Source organism: Amia ocellicauda, unplaced genomic scaffold (assembly GCF_036373705.1).
Source record: "Amia ocellicauda isolate fAmiCal2 unplaced genomic scaffold, fAmiCal2.hap1 HAP1_SCAFFOLD_245, whole genome shotgun sequence".
Lineage (NCBI taxonomy): Eukaryota > Metazoa > Chordata > Actinopteri > Amiiformes > Amiidae > Amia > Amia ocellicauda.
This window is the reverse complement of record NW_027102808.1, coordinates 17,501-33,488: the sequence shown is the minus strand read 5'-3', so window position 1 is coordinate 33,488 and position 15,988 is coordinate 17,501. Positions and strand designations below refer to the sequence as shown.

Below are 15,988 nucleotides of genomic sequence, written 5' to 3'. Positions count from 1 at the left end.
CTACCCGACTCGCCAATAATATTGGGTTCTGGTGTATTGAAATACAGGAGCTGCTGGATTTGTGTGTTTTCTTACCCCCTCACCATAGTTTGTCAAATGTTTAAACAACTGAACTTATATTCAAGGTTTGTTTCTCTTCATATGTTTTACTGGTTTACATTTGTCTCAGCAACCTGTTGAATGATTCTTCTGCTTTCAAAACAAAATGACAACAGGATGAATGCACACACTTGAAAATACAATACATGCAATGTTATGCATCATAGTGATGCAACCTCCTTTCAGTTTCATACTGCATGTCAATTGAAATCCTTACTGAAATGCACACCTTCTCAAGATTGCGCTTGACTGGCGTGTCAGGCACTCAATTACAGCTGTTTTATCAAGACAAATGTGTTCGTTTTGTAAAATATAGTTCCGGTCTGGTGTGGCACCCCAGCTAACGCACAACGTTGCCACAACGTGGCATATTAGCAGGGACTGTCTGCGGCGCGCTGGTGTGTCCCGGGCTTTAGAGTAGAGAGACAGTTCAACTGTAAGTATGAACGGCAGAAACGGATATTGCCATCCCTTTAAGTAGAGCGTCAGGGACAGCCTCCCTGGCTTACGGCCATACTAGCCTGAATACGCCCGATCTCGTCCGATCTCGGAAGCTAAGCAGGCTCGGGCCTGGTCAGTACTTGGATGGGAGACCGCCTGGGAATACCAGGTGCTGTAAGCTTTTGCATCTTTTACACACCAAAGGGCGACAAATCACGAGTTTTAACTTTGGATACACGCAATTTCATCATTATTTCAGATTTGACTTCCCCAAATACACAGGCATACAATAGATCTTGTTCTCCAACGTAAACGGTCCCTAGTAACTAGGGTACATTCGTAAATAAATTGAGCATCATGGCTAGAAGTGACTAAATGTTGCCTAATCTTTCTCATCGAGAAATGACACAATTACAGCAACACAAAAAGGAACTCCACCGGACAAAGATCAGTGCTCACAAGGAGCCTCATTCAACACACACGGTTCCATTCCCATTCATGCAAAGCACGAAAGTGTAAAACTTGGGAACATACTTGAGAGCAAAGATCACATTCAATCTCATTCAAGGCACGGATGTGAATGCAACGGGATGAAATTACTGAAATGATGCCTGCCCTCGAACTGTGATGATGGACTACCCGACTCGCCAATAATATTGGGTTCTGGTGTATTGAAATACAGGAGCTGCTGGATTTGTGTGTTTTCTTACCCCCTCACCATAGTTTGTCAAATGTTTAAACAACTGAACTTATATTCAAGGTTTGTTTCTCTTCATATGTTTTACTGGTTTACATTTGTCTCAGCAACCTGTTGAATGATTCTTCTGCTTTCAAAACAAAATGACAACAGGATGAATGCACACACTTGAAAATACAATACATGCAATGTTATGCATCATAGTGATGCAACCTCCTTTCAGTTTCATACTGCATGTCAATTGAAATCCTTACTGAAATGCACACCTTCTCAAGATTGCGCTTGACTGGCGTGTCAGGCACTCAATTACAGCTGTATTATCAAGACAATGTGTTCGTTTTGTAAAATATAGTTCCGGTCTGGTGTGGCACCCCAGCTAACGCACAACGTTGCCACAACGTTTCGTGTTAGCAGGGACTGTCTGCGGCGCGCTGGTGTGTCCCGGGCTTTAGAGTAGAGAGACAGTTCAACTGTAAGTATGAATGGCAGAAACGGATATTGCCTTCCCTTTAAGTAGAGCGTCAGGGACAGCCTCCCTGGCTTATGGCCATACTAGCCTGAATACGCCCGATCTCGTCCGATCTCGGAAGCTAAGCAGGCTCTGGCCTGGTCAGTACTTGGATGGGAGACCGCCTGGGAATACCAGGTGCTGTAAGCTTTTGCATCTTTTACACACCAAAGGGCGACAAATCACAAGTTTTAACTTTGGATACACGCAATTTCATCATTATTTCAGATTTGACTTCCCCAAATACACAGGCATACAATAGATCTTGTTCTCCAACGTAAACGGTCCCTAGTAACTAGTGTACATTTGTAAATAAATTGAGCATCATGGCTAGAAGTGACTAAATGTTGCCTAATCTTTCTCATCGAGAAATGACACAATTATAGCAACACAAAAAGGAACTCCACCGGACAAAGTTCAGTGCTCACAAGGAGCCTCATTCAACACACACGGTTCCATTCCCATTCATGCAAAGCACGAAAGTGTAAAACTTGGGAACATACTTGAGAGCAAAGATCATATTCAATCTCATTCAAGGCACGGATGTGAATGCAACGGGATGAAATTACTGAAATGATGCCTGCCCTCGAACTGTGATGATGGACTACCCGACTCGCCAATAATATTGGGTTCTGGTGTATTGAAATACAGGAGCTGCTGGATTTGTGTGTTTTCTTACCCCCTCACCATAGTTTGTCAAATGTTTAAACAACTGAACTTATATTCAAGGTTTGTTTCTCTTCATATGTTTTACTGGTTTACATTTGTCTCAGCAACCTGTTGAATGATTCTTCTGCTTTCAAAACAAAATGACAAAAGGATGAATGCACACACTTGAAAATACAATACATGCAATGTTATGCATCATAGTGATGCAACCTCCTTTCAGTTTCATACTGCATGTCAATTGAAATCCTTACTGAAATGCACACCTTCTCAAGATTGCGCTTGACTGGCGTGTCAGGCACTCAATTACAGCTGTTTTATCAAGACAATGTGTTCGTTTTGTAATATATAGTTCCGGTCTGGTGTGGCACCCCAGCTAACGCACAACGTTGCCACAATGTTGCCACAACGTGGCGTGTTAGCAGGGACTGTCTGCGGCGCGCTGGTGTGTCCCGGGCTTTAGAGTAGAGAGACAGTTCAACTGTAAGTATGAATGGCAGAAACGGATATTGCCTTCCCTTTAAGTAGAGCGTCAGGGACAGCCTCCCTGGCTTATGGCCATACTAGCCTGAATACGCCCGATCTCGTCCGATCTCGGAAGCTAAGCAGGCTCGGGCCTGGTCAGTACTTGGATGGGAGACCGCCTGGGAATACCAGGTGCTGTAAGCTTTTGCATCTTTTACACACCAAAGGGCGACAAATCACAAGTTTTAACTTTGGATACACGCAATTTCATCATTATTTCAGATTTGACTTCCCCAAATACACAGGCATACAATAGATCTTGTTCTCCAACGTAAACGGTCCCTAGTAACTAGTGTACATTTGTAAATAAATTGAGCATCATGGCTAGAAGTGACTAAATGTTGCCTAATCTTTCTCATCGAGAAATGACACAATTACAGCAACACAAAAAGGAACTCCACCGGACAAAGTTCAGTGCTCACAAGGAGCCTCATTCAACACACACGGTTCCATTCCCATTCATGCAAAGCACGAAAGTGTAAAACTTGGGAACATACTTGAGAGCAAAGATCACATTGAATCTCATTCAAGGCACGGATGTGAATGCAACGGGATGAAATTACTGAAATGATGCCTGCCCTCGAACTGTGATGATGGACTACCCGACTCGCCAATAATATTGGCTTCTGGTGTATTGAAATACAGGAGCTGCTGGATTTGTGTGTTTTCTTACCCCCTCACCATAGTTTGTCAAATGTTTAAACAACTGAACTTATATTCAAGGTTTGTTTCTCTTCATATGTTTTACTGGTTTACATTTGTCTCAGCAACCTGTTGAATGATTCTTCTGCTTTCAAAACAAAATGACAACAGGATGAATGCACACACTTGAAAATACAATACATGCAATGTTATGCATCATAGTGATGCAACCTCCTTTCAGTTTCATACTGCATGTCAATTGAAATCCTTACTGAAATGCACACCTTCTCAAGATTGCGCTTGACTGGCGTGTCAGGCACTCAATTACAGCTGTTTTATCAAGACAATGTGTTCGTTTTGTAATATATAGTTCCGGTCTGGTGTGGCACCCCAGCTAACGCACAACGTTGCCACAATGTTGCCACAACGTTTCGTGTTAGCAGGGACTGTCTGCGGCGCGCTGGTGTGTCCCGGGCTTTAGAGTAGAGAGACAGTTCAACTGTAAGTATGAACGGCAGAAACGGATATTGCCTTCCCTTTAAGTAGAGCGTCAGGGACAGCCTCCCTGGCTTACGGCCATACTAGCCTGAATACGCCCGATCTCGTCCGATCTCGGAAGCTAAGCAGGCTCGGGCCTTGTCAGTACTTGGATGGGAGACCGCCTGGGAATACCAGGTGCTGTAAGCTTTTGCATCTTTTACACACCAAAGGGCGACAAATCACAAGTTTTAACTTTGGATACACGCAATTTCATCATTATTTCAGATTTGACTTCCCCAAATACACAGGCATACAATAGATCTTGTTCTCCAACGTAAACGGTCCCTAGTAACTAGTGTACATTTGTAAATAAATTGAGCATCATGGCTAGAAGTGACTAAATGTTGCCTAATCTTTCTCATCGAGAAATGACACAATTACAGCAACACAAAAAGGAACTCCACCGGACAAAGTTCAGTGCTCACAAGGAGCCTCATTCAACACACACGGTTCCATTCCCATTCATGCAAAGCACGAAAGTGTAAAACTTGGGAACATACTTGAGAGCAAAGATCACATTGAATCTCATTCAAGGCACGGATGTGAATGCAACGGGATGAAATTACTGAAATGATGCCTGCCCTCGAACTGTGATGATGGACTACCCGACTCGCCAATAATATTGGGTTCTGGTGTATTGAAATACAGGAGCTGCTGGATTTGTGTGTTTTCTTACCCCCTCACCATAGTTTGTCAAATGTTTAAACAACTGAACTTATATTCAAGGTTTGTTTCTCTTCATATGTTTTACTGGTTTACATTTGTCTCAGCAACCTGTTGAATGATTCTTCTGCTTTCAAAACAAAATGACAACAGGATGAATGCACACACTTGAAAATACAATACATGCAATGTTATGCATCATAGTGATGCAACCTCCTTTCAGTTTCATACTGCATGTCAATTGAAATCCTTACTGAAATGCACACCTTCTCAAGATTGCGCTTGACTGGCGTGTCAGGCACTCAATTACAGCTGTTTTATCAAGACAATGTGTTCGTTTTGTAATATATAGTTCCGGTCTGGTGTGGCACCCCAGCTAACGCACAACGTTGCCACAATGTTGCCACAACGTTTCGTGTTAGCAGGGACTGTCTGCGGCGCGCTGGTGTGTCCCGGGCTTTAGAGTAGAGAGACAGTTCAACTGTAAGTATGAACGGCAGAAACGGATATTGCCTTCCCTTTAAGTAGAGCGTCAGGGACAGCCTCCCTGGCTTACGGCCATACTAGCCTGAATACGCCCGATCTCGTCCGATCTCGGAAGCTAAGCAGGCTCGGGCCTTGTCAGTACTTGGATGGGAGACCGCCTGGGAATACCAGGTGCTGTAAGCTTTTGCATCTTTTACACACCAAAGGGCGACAAATCACAAGTTTTAACTTTGGATACACGCAATTTCATCATTATTTCAGATTTGACTTCCCCAAATACACAGGCATACAATAGATCTTGTTCTCCAACGTAAACGGTCCCTAGTAACTAGTGTACATTTGTAAATAAATTGAGCATCATGGCTAGAAGTGACTAAATGTTGCCTAATCTTTCTCATCGAGAAATGACACAATTACAGCAACACAAAAAGGAACTCCACCGGACAAAGTTCAGTGCTCACAAGGAGCCTCATTCAACACACACGGTTCCATTCCCATTCATGCAAAGCACGAAAGTGTAAAACTTGGGAACATACTTGAGAGCAAAGATCACATTGAATCTCATTCAAGGCACGGATGTGAATGCAACGGGATGAAATTACTGAAATGATGCCTGCCCTCGAACTGTGATGATGGACTACCCGACTCGCCAATAATATTGGGTTCTGGTGTATTGAAATACAGGAGCTGCTGGATTTGTGTGTTTTCTTACCCCCTCACCATAGTTTGTCAAATGTTTAAACAACTGAACTTATATTCAAGGTTTGTTTCTCTTCATATGTTTTACTGGTTTACATTTGTCTCAGCAACCTGTTGAATGATTCTTCTGCTTTCAAAACAAAATGACAACAGGATGAATGCACACACTTGAAAATACAAAACATGCAATGTTATGCATCATAGTGATGCAACCTCCTTTCAGTTTCATACTGCATGTCAATTGAAATCCTTACTGAAATGCACACCTTCTCAAGATTGCGCTTGACTGGCGTGTCAGGCACTCAATTACAGCTGTTTTATCAAGACAAATGTGTTCGTTTTGTAAAATATAGTTCCGGTCTGGTGTGGCACCCCAGCTAACGCACAACGTTGCCACAACGTGGCATATTAGCAGGGACTGTCTGCGGCGCGCTGGTGTGTCCCGGGCTTTAGAGTAGAGAGACAGTTCAACTGTAAGTATGAACGGCAGAAACGGATATTGCCATCCCTTTAAGTAGAGCGTCAGGGACACCCTCCCTGGCTTACGGCCATACTAGCCTGAATACGCCCGATCTCGTCCGATCTCGGAAGCTAAGCAGGCTCGGGCCTGGTCAGTACTTGGATGGGAGACCGCCTGGGAATACCAGGTGCTGTAAGCTTTTGCATCTTTTACACACCAGAGCGCGACAAATCACGAGTTTTAACTTTGGATACACGCAATTTCATCATTATTTCAGATTTGACTTCCCCAAATACACAGGCATACAATAGATCTTGTTCTCCAACGTAAACGGTCCCTAGTAACTAGGGTACATTCGTAAATAAATTGAGCATCATGGCTAGAAGTGACTAAATGTTGCCTAATCTTTCTCATCGAGAAATGACACAATTACAGCAACACAAAAAGGAACTCCACCGGACAAAGATCAGTGCTCACAAGGAGCCTCATTCAACACACACGGTTCCATTCCCATTCATGCAAAGCACGAAAGTGTAAAACTTGGGAACATACTTGATAGCAAAGATCACATTCAATCTCATTCAAGGCACGGATGTGAATGCAACGGGGTGAAATTACTGAAATGATGCCTGCCCTCGAACTGTGATGATGGACTACCCGACTCGCCAATAATATTGGGTTCTGGTGTATTGAAATACAGGAGCTGCTGGATTTGTGTGTTTTCTTACCCCCTCACCATAGTTTGTCAAATGTTTAAACAACTGAACTTATATTCAAGGTTTGTTTCTCTTCATATGTTTTACTGGTTTACATTTGTCTCAGCAACCTGTTGAATGATTCTTCTGCTTTCAAAACAAAATGACAACAGGATGAATGCACACACTTGAAAATACAATACATGCAATGTTATGCATCATAGTGATGCAACCTCCTTTCAGTTTCATACTGCATGTCAATTGAAATCCTTACTGAAATGCACACCTTCTCAAGATTGCGCTTGACTGGCGTGTCAGGCACTCAATTACAGCTCTTTTATCAAGACAAATGTGTTCGTTTTGTAAAATATAGTTCCGGTCTGGTGTGGCACCCCAGCTAACGCACAACGTTGCCACAACGTGGCATATTAGCAGGGACTGTCTGCGGCGCGCTGGTGTGTCCCGGGCTTTAGAGTAGAGAGACAGTTCAACTGTAAGTATGAACGGCAGAAACGGATATTGCCATCCCTTTAAGTAGAGCGTCAGGGACACCCTCCCTGGCTTACGGCCATACTAGCCTGAATACGCCCGATCTCGTCCGATCTCGGAAGCTAAGCAGGCTCGGGCCTGGTCAGTACTTGGATGGGAGACCGCCTGGGAATACCAGGTGCTGTAAGCTTTTGCATCTTTTACACACCAGAGCGCGACAAATCACGAGTTTTAACTTTGGATACACGCAATTTCATCATTATTTCAGATTTGACTTCCCCAAATACACAGGCATACAATAGATCTTGTTCTCCAACGTAAACGGTCCCTAGTAACTAGGGTACATTCGTAAATAAATTGAGCATCATGGCTAGAAGTGACTAAATGTTGCCTAATCTTTCTCATCGAGAAATGACACAATTACAGCAACACAAAAAGGAACTCCACCGGACAAAGATCAGTGCTCACAAGGAGCCTCATTCAACACACACGGTTCCATTCCCATTCATGCAAAGCACGAAAGTGTAAAACTTGGGAACATACTTGAGAGCAAAGATCACATTGAATCTCATTCAAGGCACGGATGTGAATGCAACGGGATGAAATTACTGAAATGATGCCTGCCCTCGAACTGTGATGATGGACTACCCGACTCGCCAATAATATTGGGTTCTGGTGTATTGAAATACAGGAGCTGCTGGATTTGTGTGTTTTCTTACCCCCTCACCATAGTTTGTCAAATGTTTAAACAACTGAACTTATATTCAAGGTTTGTTTCTCTTCATATGTTTTACTGGTTTACATTTGTCTCAGCAACCTGTTGAATGATTCTTCTGCTTTCAAAACAAAATGACAACAGGATGAATGCACACACTTGAAAATACAATACATGCAATGTTATGCATCATAGTGATGCAACCTCCTTTCAGTTTCATACTGCATGTCAATTGAAATCCTTACTGAAATGCACACCTTCTCAAGATTGCGCTTGACTGGCGTGTCAGGCACTCAATTACAGCTGTTTTATCAAGACAAATGTGTTCGTTTTGTAAAATATAGTTCCGGTCTGGTGTGGCACCCCAGCTAACGCACAACGTTGCCACAACGTGGCATATTAGCAGGGACTGTCTGCGGCGCGCTGGTGTGTCCCGGGCTTTAGAGTAGAGAGACAGTTCAACTGTAAGTATGAACGGCAGAAACGGATATTGCCATCCCTTTAAGTAGAGCGTCAGGGACAGCCTCCCTGGCTTACGGCCATACTAGTCTGAATACGCCCGATCTCGTCCGATCTCGGAAGCTAAGCAGGCTCGGGCCTGGTCAGTACTTGAATGGGAGACCGCCTGGGAATACCAGGTGCTGTAAGCTTTTGCATCTTTTACACACCAGAGCGCGACAAATCACGAGTTTTAACTTTGGATACACGCAATTTCATCATTATTTCAGATTTGACTTCCCCAAATACACAGGCATACAATAGATCTTGTTCTCCAACGTAAACGGTCCCTAGTAACTAGGGTACATTCGTAAATAAATTGAGCATCATGGCTAGAAGTGACTAAATGTTGCCTAATCTTTCTCATCGAGAAATGACACAATTACAGCAACACAAAAAGGAACTCCACCGGACAAAGATCAGTGCTCACAAGGAGCCTCATTCAACACACACGGTTCCATTCCCATTCATGCAAAGCACGAAAGTGTAAAACTTGGGAACATACTTGAGAGCAAAGATCACATTCAATCTCATTCAAGGCACGGATGTGAATGCAACGGGGTGAAATTACTGAAATGATGCCTGCCCTCGAACTGTGATGATGGACTACCCGACTCGCCAATAATATTGGGTTCTGGTGTATTGAAATACAGGAGCTGCTGGATTTGTGTGTTTTCTTACCCCCTCACCATAGTTTGTCAAATGTTTAAACAACTGAACTTATATTCAAGGTTTGTTTCTCTTCATATGTTTTACTGGTTTACATTTGTCTCAGCAACCTGTTGAATGATTCTTCTGCTTTCAAAACAAAATGACAACAGGATGAATGCACACACTTGAAAATACAATACATGCAATGTTATGCATCATAGTGATGCAACCTCCTTTCAGTTTCATACTGCATGTCAATTGAAATCCTTACTGAAATGCACACCTTCTCAAGATTGCGCTTGACTGGCGTGTCAGGCACTCAATTACAGCTGTTTTATCAAGACAAATGTGTTCGTTTTGTAAAATATAGTTCCGGTCTGGTGTGGCACCCCAGCTAACGCACAACGTTGCCACAACGTGGCATATTAGCAGGGACTGTCTGCGGCGCGCTGGTGTGTCCCGGGCTTTAGAGTAGAGAGACAGTTCAACTGTAAGTATGAACGGCAGAAACGGATATTGCCATCCCTTTAAGTAGAGCGTCAGGGACAGCCTCCCTGGCTTACGGCCATACTAGCCTGAATACGCCCGATCTCGTCCGATCTCGGAAGCTAAGCAGGCTCGGTCCTGGTCAGTACTTGGATGGGAGACCGCCTGGGAATACCAGGTGCTGTAAGCTTTTGCATCTTTTACACACCAGAGCGCGACAAATCACGAGTTTTAACTTTGGATACACGCAATTTCATCATTATTTCAGATTTGACTTCCCCAAATACACAGGCATACAATAGATCTTGTTCTCCAACGTAAACGGTCCCTAGTAACTAGGGTACATTCGTAAATAAATTGAGCATCATGGCTAGAAGTGACTAAATGTTGCCTAATCTTTCTCATCGAGAAATGACACAATTACAGCAACACAAAAAGGAACTCCACCGGACAAAGATCAGTGCTCACAAGGAGCCTCATTCAACACACACGGTTCCATTCCCATTCATGCAAAGCACGAAAGTGTAAAACTTGGGAACATACTTGAGAGCAAAGATCACATTCAATCTCATTCAAGGCACGGATGTGAATGCAACGGGATGAAATTACTGAAATGATGCCTGCCCTCGAACTGTGATGATGGACTACCCGACTCGCCAATAATATTGGGTTCTGGTGTATTGAAATACAGGAGCTGCTGGATTTGTGTGTTTTCTTACCCCCTCACCATAGTTTGTCAAATGTTTAAACAACTGAACTTATATTCAAGGTTTGTTTCTCTTCATATGTTTTACTGGTTTACATTTGTCTCAGCAACCTGTTGAATGATTCTTCTGCTTTCAAAACAAAATGACAACAGGATGAATGCACACACTTGAAAATACAATACATGCAATGTTATGCATCATAGTGATGAAACCTCCTTTCAGTTTCATACTGCATGTCAATTGAAATCCTTACTGAAATGCACACCTTCTCAAGATTGCGCTTGACTGGCGTGTCAGGCACTCAATTACAGCTGTTTTATCAAGACAAATGTGTTCGTTTTGTAAAATATAGTTCCGGTCTGGTGTGGCACCCCAGCTAACGCACAACGTTGCCACAACGTGGCATATTAGCAGGGACTGTCTGCGGCGCGCTGGTGTGTCCCGGGCTTTAGAGTAGAGAGACAGTTCAACTGTAAGTATGAACGGCAGAAACGGATATTGCCATCCCTTTAAGTAGAGCGTCAGGGACAGCCTCCCTGGCTTACGGCCATACTAGCCTGAATACGCCCGATCTCGTCCGATCTCGGAAGCTAAGCAGGCTCGGGCCTGGTCAGTACTTGGATGGGAGACCGCCTGGGAATACCAGGTGCTGTAAGCTTTTGCATCTTTTACACACCAGAGCGCGACAAATCACGAGTTTTAACTTTGGATACACGCAATTTCATCATTATTTCAGATTTGACTTCCCCAAATACACAGGCATACAATAGATCTTGTTCTCCAACGTAAACGGTCCCTAGTAACTAGGGTACATTCGTAAATAAATTGAGCATCATGGCTAGAAGTGACTAAATGTTGCCTAATCTTTCTCATCGAGAAATGACACAATTACAGCAACACAAAAAGGAACTCCACCGGACAAAGATCAGTGCTCACAAGGAGCCTCATTCAACACACACGGTTCCATTCCCATTCATGCAAAGCACGAAAGTGTAAAACTTGGGAACATACTTGAGAGCAAAGATCACATTCAATCTCATTCAAGGCACGGATGTGAATGCAACGGGATGAAATTACTGAAATGATGCCTGCCCTCGAACTGTGATGATGGACTACCCGACTCGCCAATAATATTGGGTTCTGGTGTATTGAAATACAGGAGCTGCTGGATTTGTGTGTTTTCTTACCCCCTCACCATAGTTTGTCAAATGTTTAAACAACTGAACTTATATTCAAGGTTTGTTTCTCTTCATATGTTTTACTGGTTTACATTTGTCTCAGCAACCTGTTGAATGATTCTTCTGCTTTCAAAACAAAATGACAACAGGATGAATGCACACACTTGAAAATACAATACATGCAATGTTATGCATCATAGTGATGCAACCTCCTTTCAGTTTCATACTGCATGTCAATTGAAATCCTTACTGAAATGCACACCTTCTCAAGATTGCGCTTGACTGGCGTGTCAGGCACTCAATTACAGCTGTTTTATCAAGACAAATGTGTTCGTTTTGTAAAATATAGTTCCGGTCTGGTGTGGCACCCCAGCTAACGCACAACGTTGCCACAACGTGGCATATTAGCAGGGACTGTCTGCGGCGCGCTGGTGTGTCCCGGGCTTTAGAGTAGAGAGACAGTTCAACTGTAAGTATGAACGGCAGAAACGGATATTGCCATCCCTTTAAGTAGAGCGTCAGGGACAGCCTCCCTGGCTTACGGCCATACTAGCCTGAATACGCCCGATCTCGTCCGATCTCGGAAGCTAAGCAGGCTCGGGCCTGGTCAGTACTTGGATGGGAGACCGCCTGGGAATACCAGGTGCTGTAAGCTTTTGCATCTTTTACACACCAAAGGGCGACAAATCATGAGTTTTAACTTTGGATACACGCAATTTCATCATTATTTCAGATTTGACTTCCCCAAATACACAGGCATACAATAGATCTTGTTCTCCAACGTAAACGGTCCCTAGTAACTAGGGTACATTCGTAAATAAATTGAGCATCATGGCTAGAAGTGACTAAATGTTGCCTAATCTTTCTCATCGAGAAATGACACAATTACAGCAACACAAAAAGGAACTCCACCGGACAAAGATCAGTGCTCACAAGGAGCCTCATTCAACACACACGGTTCCATTCCCATTCATGCAAAGCACGAAAGTGTAAAACTTGGGAACATACTTGAGAGCAAAGATCACATTCAATCTCATTCAAGGCACGGATGTGAATGCAACGGGATGAAATTACTGAAATGATGCCTGCCCTCGAACTGTGATGATGGACTACCCGACTCGCCAATAATATTGGGTTCTGGTGTATTGAAATACAGGAGCTGCTGGATTTGTGTGTTTTCTTACCCCCTCACCATAGTTTGTCAAATGTTTAAACAACTGAACTTATATTCAAGGTTTGTTTCTCTTCATATGTTTTACTGGTTTACATTTGTCTCAGCAACCTGTTGAATGATTCTTCTGCTTTCAAAACAAAATGACAACAGGATGAATGCACACACTTGAAAATACAATACATGCAATGTTATGCATCATAGTGATGCAACCTCCTTTCAGTTTCATACTGCATGTCAATTGAAATCCTTACTGAAATGCACACCTTCTCAAGATTGCGCTTGACTGGCGTGTCAGGCACTCAATTACAGCTGTTTTATCAAGACAAATGTGTTCGTTTTGTAAAATATAGTTCCGGTCTGGTGTGGCACCCCAGCTAACGCACAACGTTGCCACAACGTGGCATATTAGCAGGGACTGTCTGCGGCGCGCTGGTGTGTCCCGGGCTTTAGAGTAGAGAGACAGTTCAACTGTAAGTATGAACGGCAGAAACGGATATTGCCATCCCTTTAAGTAGAGCGTCAGGGACAGCCTCCCTGGCTTACGGCCATACTAGCCTGAATACGCCCGATCTCGTCCGATCTCGGAAGCTAAGCAGGCTCAGGCCTGGTCAGTACTTGGATGGGAGACCGCCTGGGAATACCAGGTGCTGTAAGCTTTTGCATCTTTTACACACCAGAGCGCGACAAATCACGAGTTTTAACTTTGGATACACGCAATTTCATCATTATTTCAGATTTGACTTCCCCAAATACACAGGCATACAATAGATCTTGTTCTCCAACGTAAACGGTCCCTAGTAACTAGGGTACATTCGTAAATAAATTGAGCATCATGGCTAGAAGTGACTAAATGTTGCCTAATCTTTCTCATCGAGAAATGACACAATTACAGCAACACAAAAAGGAACTCCACCGGACAAAGATCAGTGCTCACAAGGAGCCTCATTCAACACACACGGTTCCATTCCCATTCATGCAAAGCACGAAAGTGTAAAACTTGGGAACATACTTGAGAGCAAAGATCACATTCAATCTCATTCAAGGCACGGATGTGAATGCAACGGGATGAAATTACTGAAATGATGCCTGCCCTCGAACTGTGATGATGGACTACCCGACTCGCCAATAATATTGGGTTCTGGTGTATTGAAATACAGGAGCTGCTTGATTTGTGTGTTTTCTTACCCCCTCACCATAGTTTGTCAAATGTTTAAACAACTGAACTTATATTCAAGGTTTGTTTCTCTTCATATGTTTTACTGGTTTACATTTGTCTCAGCAACCTGTTGAATGATTCTTCTGCTTTCAAAACAAAATGACAAAAGGTTGAATGCACACACTTGAAAATACAATACATGCAATGTTATGCATCATAGTGATGCAACCTCCTTTCAGTTTCATACTGCATGTCAATTGAAATCCTTACTGAAATGCACACCTTCTCAAGATTGCGCTTGACTGGCGTGTCAGGCACTCAATTACAGCTGTTTTATCAAGACAATGTGTTCGTTTTGTAATATATAGTTCCGGTCTGGTGTGGCACCCCAGCTAACGCACAACGTTGCCACAATGTTGCCACAACGTGGCGTGTTAGCAGGGACTGTCTGCGGCGCGCTGGTGTGTCCCGGGCTTTAGAGTAGAGAGACAGTTCAACTGTAAGTATGAACGGCAGAAACGGATATTGCCTTCCCTTTAAGTAGAGCGTCAGGGACAGCCTCCCTGGCTTACGGCCATACTAGCCTGAATACGCCCGATCTCGTCCGATCTCGGAAGCTAAGGAGGCTTGGGCCTGGTCAGTACTTGTATGGGAGACCACCTGGGAATACCAGGTGCTGTAAGCTTTTGCATCTTTTACACACCAGAGGGCGACAAATCACGAGTTTTAACTTTGGATACACGCAATTTCATCATTATTTCAGATTTGACTTCCCCAAATACACAGGCATACAATAGATCTTGTTCTCCAACGTAAACGGTCCCTAGTAACTAGGGTACATTCGTAAATAAATTGAGCATCATGGCTAGAAGTGACTAAATGTTGCCTAATCTTTCTCATCGAGAAATGACACAATTACAGCAACACAAAAAGGAACTCCACCGGACAAAGTTCAGTGCTCACAAGGAGCCTCATTCAACACACACGGTTCCATTCCCATTCATGCAAAGCACGAAAGTGTAAAACTTGGGAACATACTTGAGAGCAAAGATCACATTCAATCTCATTCAAGGCACGGATGTGAATGCAACGGGATGAAATTACTGAAATGATGCCTGCCCTCGAACTGTGATGATGGACTACCCGACTCGCCAATAATGTTGGGTTCTGGTGTATTGAAATACAGGAGCTGCTGGATTTGTATGTTTTCTTACCCCCTCACCATAGTTTGTCAAATGTTTAAACAACTGAACTTATATTCAAGGTTTGTTTCTCTTCATATGTTTTACTGGTTTACATTTGTCTCAGCAACCTGTTGAATGATTCTTCTGCTTTCAAAACAAAATGACAACAGGATGAATGCACACACTTGAAAATACAATACATGCAATGTTATGCATCATAGTGATGCAACCTCCTTTCAGTTTCATACTGCATGTCAATTGAAATCCTTACTGAAATGCACACCTTCTCAAGATTGCGCTTGACTGGCGTGTCAGGCACTCAATTACAGCTGTTTTATCAAGACAATGTGTTCGTTTTGTAATATATAGTTCCGGTCTGGTGTGGCACCCCAGCTAACGCACAACGTTGCCACAATGTTGCCACAACGTGGCGTGTTAGCAGGGACTGTCTGCGGCGCGCTGGTGTGTCCCGGGCTTTAGAGTAGAGAGACAGTTCAACTGTAAGTATGAACGGCAGAAACGGATATTGCCTTCCCTTTAAGTAGAGCGTCAGGGACAGCCTCCCTGGCTTACGGCCATACTAGCCTGAATACGCCCGATCTCGTCCGATCTCGGAAGCTAAGCAGGCT

At 43.4% G+C, this 15,988-nt stretch overlaps 14 non-coding genes across 14 annotated transcripts in view; all 14 read left to right on the top strand.

Moving 5' to 3' along the window:
• Positions 1–602: 602 nt before the first annotated feature.
• Positions 603–721, top strand: LOC136726217 (5S ribosomal RNA). The gene has a single exon (XR_010808042.1). It is a non-coding gene; the product is annotated as a 5S ribosomal RNA (ribosomal RNA).
• A 1,055-nt stretch (positions 722–1,776) lies between these two features.
• Positions 1,777–1,895, top strand: LOC136726238 (5S ribosomal RNA). Its single transcript, XR_010808061.1, has one exon. It is a non-coding gene; the product is annotated as a 5S ribosomal RNA (ribosomal RNA).
• Positions 1,896–2,961: 1,066 nt separating this feature from the next.
• LOC136726225 (5S ribosomal RNA) lies at positions 2,962–3,080 on the top strand. Its single transcript, XR_010808049.1, has one exon. It is a non-coding gene; the product is annotated as a 5S ribosomal RNA (ribosomal RNA).
• Positions 3,081–4,146: 1,066 nt separating this feature from the next.
• LOC136726244 (5S ribosomal RNA) lies at positions 4,147–4,265 on the top strand. Its single transcript, XR_010808067.1, has one exon. It is a non-coding gene; the product is annotated as a 5S ribosomal RNA (ribosomal RNA).
• A 1,066-nt stretch (positions 4,266–5,331) lies between these two features.
• LOC136726243 (5S ribosomal RNA) lies at positions 5,332–5,450 on the top strand. Its single transcript, XR_010808066.1, has one exon. It is a non-coding gene; the product is annotated as a 5S ribosomal RNA (ribosomal RNA).
• A 1,056-nt stretch (positions 5,451–6,506) lies between these two features.
• On the top strand, positions 6,507–6,625 carry LOC136726216 (5S ribosomal RNA). The gene has a single exon (XR_010808041.1). It is a non-coding gene; the product is annotated as a 5S ribosomal RNA (ribosomal RNA).
• Positions 6,626–7,681: 1,056 nt separating this feature from the next.
• Positions 7,682–7,800, top strand: LOC136726215 (5S ribosomal RNA). Its single transcript, XR_010808040.1, has one exon. It is a non-coding gene; the product is annotated as a 5S ribosomal RNA (ribosomal RNA).
• A 1,056-nt stretch (positions 7,801–8,856) lies between these two features.
• On the top strand, positions 8,857–8,975 carry LOC136726237 (5S ribosomal RNA). The gene has a single exon (XR_010808060.1). It is a non-coding gene; the product is annotated as a 5S ribosomal RNA (ribosomal RNA).
• Positions 8,976–10,031: 1,056 nt separating this feature from the next.
• Positions 10,032–10,150, top strand: LOC136726239 (5S ribosomal RNA). Its single transcript, XR_010808062.1, has one exon. It is a non-coding gene; the product is annotated as a 5S ribosomal RNA (ribosomal RNA).
• A 1,056-nt stretch (positions 10,151–11,206) lies between these two features.
• LOC136726214 (5S ribosomal RNA) lies at positions 11,207–11,325 on the top strand. The gene has a single exon (XR_010808039.1). It is a non-coding gene; the product is annotated as a 5S ribosomal RNA (ribosomal RNA).
• Positions 11,326–12,381: 1,056 nt separating this feature from the next.
• Positions 12,382–12,500, top strand: LOC136726212 (5S ribosomal RNA). Its single transcript, XR_010808038.1, has one exon. It is a non-coding gene; the product is annotated as a 5S ribosomal RNA (ribosomal RNA).
• Positions 12,501–13,556: 1,056 nt separating this feature from the next.
• On the top strand, positions 13,557–13,675 carry LOC136726206 (5S ribosomal RNA). The gene has a single exon (XR_010808032.1). It is a non-coding gene; the product is annotated as a 5S ribosomal RNA (ribosomal RNA).
• Positions 13,676–14,741: 1,066 nt separating this feature from the next.
• Positions 14,742–14,860, top strand: LOC136726247 (5S ribosomal RNA). Its single transcript, XR_010808069.1, has one exon. It is a non-coding gene; the product is annotated as a 5S ribosomal RNA (ribosomal RNA).
• A 1,066-nt stretch (positions 14,861–15,926) lies between these two features.
• LOC136726211 (5S ribosomal RNA) overlaps positions 15,927–15,988 on the top strand; it is a 119-nt gene continuing 57 nt past the window's right edge. Inside the window, exon 1 of the ribosomal RNA XR_010808037.1 lies at positions 15,927–15,988. This exon is cut by the window's right edge and continues 57 nt beyond it. This is a non-coding gene — a ribosomal RNA (5S ribosomal RNA).